General features: G+C 55.3%; 2 non-coding genes across 2 annotated transcripts; both read left to right on the forward strand.

The window, feature by feature from the left end:
- Window positions 1-96: 96 nt before the first annotated feature.
- Window positions 97-1,907, forward strand: LOC146143274 (small subunit ribosomal RNA). Its single transcript, XR_014500307.1, has one exon. It is a non-coding gene; the product is annotated as a small subunit ribosomal RNA (ribosomal RNA).
- A 247-nt stretch (window positions 1,908-2,154) lies between these two features.
- On the forward strand, window positions 2,155-2,308 carry LOC146143275 (5.8S ribosomal RNA). Its single transcript, XR_014499176.1, has one exon. It is a non-coding gene; the product is annotated as a 5.8S ribosomal RNA (ribosomal RNA).
- The last annotated feature ends 192 nt before the right edge of the window (window positions 2,309-2,500 follow it).

A 2,500-nucleotide genomic window follows, 5' to 3' on the forward strand; every position in this document is an offset into this window, starting at 1 on the left:
TTAACGGAGAAGCCTTCGGGTTTCGCATCGACCGAGCGACGGCGCCGCATCAGCGGCGCCTCCTTCGTCGGCCTTTCGGGGCTACGCTAAAGTAGCTACCTGGTTGATCCTGCCAGTAGTCATATGCTTGTCTCAAAGATTAAGCCATGCAAGTCTAAGTACGAGCTCTCGTACAGTGAAACTGCGAATGGCTCATTAAATCAGTTATGGTTCATTTGATCGTACGTTTTACGTGGTTAACTGTGGAAATGCTAGAGCTAATACATGCGTGAAGCGCCGACCTCGCGGGAGGCGTGCTTTTATCAGACCAAAAACCGACCGGGCTTCGGCCCGCAACCTTTGGTGACTCTGGATAACTTTGCGGATCGCACGGTCTCGCACCGGCGACGGATCATTCAAGTGTCTGCCCTATCAACTTTCGTCGGTACGGTACTGGCCTACCGAGGTTCTTACGGGTAACGGAGAATCAGGGTTCGATTCCGGAGAGGGAGCCTGAGAAACGGCTACCACATCCAAGGAAGGCAGCAGGCGCGCAAATTACCCATTCCCGACGCGGGGAGGTAGTGACGAAAAATAACAATACAGGACTCTAAACGAGGCCCTGTAATTGGAATGAGTACACTTTAAAACCTTTAACGAGTATCCATTGGAGGGCAAGTCTGGTGCCAGCAGCCGCGGTAATTCCAGCTCCAAAAGTGTATATTTAAGTTGTTGCGGTTAAAAAGCTCGTAGTTGGATTTTGGGCGCAGGCGGCCGGTCCGTCGCAAGGCGTGTACTGGCCGTCCTGGCCTCACCTCCGGTTCTCCGCCGGTGCCCTTGACTGAGTGTCGGCGGCGGCCGGAACGTTTACTTTGAAAAAATTAGAGTGTTCAAAGCAGGCGATTCGCCTGAATAATGGTGCATGGAATAATGGAATAGGACCTCGGTTCTATTTTGTTGGTTTTCGGAGCGCGAGGTAATGATTAAGAGGGACAGACGGGGGCATTCGTACTGTGCCGTTAGAGGTGAAATTCTTGGATCGGCGCAAGACGAACGACTGCGAAAGCATTTGCCAAGAATGTTTTCTTTAATCAAGAGCGAAAGTCAGAGGTTCGAAGACGATCAGATACCGTCCTAGTTCTGACTATAAACGATGCCAACTAGCGATCGGGGGGCGTTAGTTTTACGACCTCTCCGGCAGCTTGCGGGAAACCAAAGTCTTTGGGTTCCGGGGGAAGTATGGTTGCAAAGCTGAAACTTAAAGGAATTGACGGAAGGGCACCACCAGGAGTGGAGCCTGCGGCTTAATTTGACTCAACACGGGAAATCTCACCCGGCCCGGACACAGTGAGGATTGACAGATTGAGAGCTCTTTCTTGATTCTGTGGGTGGTGGTGCATGGCCGTTCTTAGTTGGTGGAGCGATTTGTCTGGTTAATTCCGATAACGAACGAGACTCTGGCTTGCTAACTAGTTACGCGACCCAATCGGTCGGCGTCTAACTTCTTAGAGGGACTAGTGGCGTTTAGCCACACGAGATTGAGCAATAACAGGTCTGTGATGCCCTTAGATGTTCGGGGCCGCACGCGCGCTACACTGACCGGATCAGCATGTGCTCGCCTTGGCCGACAGGTCTGGGTAACCCGCTGAACCCCGGTCGTGCTAGGGATAGGGAATTGCAATTATTTCCCTTGAACGAGGAATTCCCAGTAAGCGCGAGTCATTAGCTCGCGTTGATTACGTCCCTGCCCTTTGTACACACCGCCCGTCGCTACTACCGATTGAATGGTTTAGTGAGGTCCTCCGATTGGACCTGGCGCGGCCGGCAACGGTCGAGCCGGCGTCCGAGAAGACGATCTAACTTGATCATTTAGAGGAAGTAAAAGTCGTAACAAGGTTTCCGTAGGTGAACCTGCGGAAGGATCATTAACGGTCTCGCAAACGCTTCGGCGAACGCGAAACTCGGACAAGCGAGAGAAAAAGTTTTTGCTACCCGGCGCCCGACCCGCGAGGAGCGGCGCGCCGGCCGGCGATTCGGTCACCCGGTAATGTTTGCGCGTCGAGTGCCGCGGTGCCGCGCGCTCCGGCTTCAAGCGTCGGCCTGGCCGACCGCTCGGCGCGGTATATTTTGTCACCCTTTAGTGCGAGGCACTGTGCGAGCGAAACAATCGTGGATGGCTCTTGGCGGTGGATCACTCGGCTCGTGAGTCGATGAAGGACGCAGCTAGCTGCGTGAATTAGTGTGAATTGCAGGACACATTGAGCATCGACGTTCTGAACGCAAATTGCGGCCTCGGGTCAATCCCGTGGCCGCGCCCGCCTCAGGGTCGCGTTGCAAACGTTCCGCGCGGGGATTTCTCCGCGCGGCTGCTGCGGCGTCGGACGCGCGAGCGCCCGTCCCGCTCAAGACAGCACGGCACGATGTGCGACGATCGCGACCAGAATCCCGCGCGGCGGCGGCGAGTCGACCTCGAAGAGGCCAACGGCTGGCGGCTCAAGGGCGGGAATCGAGGTGCGCGGCG

The sequence above is a fragment of the Ascidiella aspersa genome, chromosome 5 (genome assembly GCF_963924565.1).
Source record: "Ascidiella aspersa chromosome 5, kaAscAspe10.2, whole genome shotgun sequence".
Classification (NCBI taxonomy): domain Eukaryota; kingdom Metazoa; phylum Chordata; class Ascidiacea; order Phlebobranchia; family Ascidiidae; genus Ascidiella; species Ascidiella aspersa.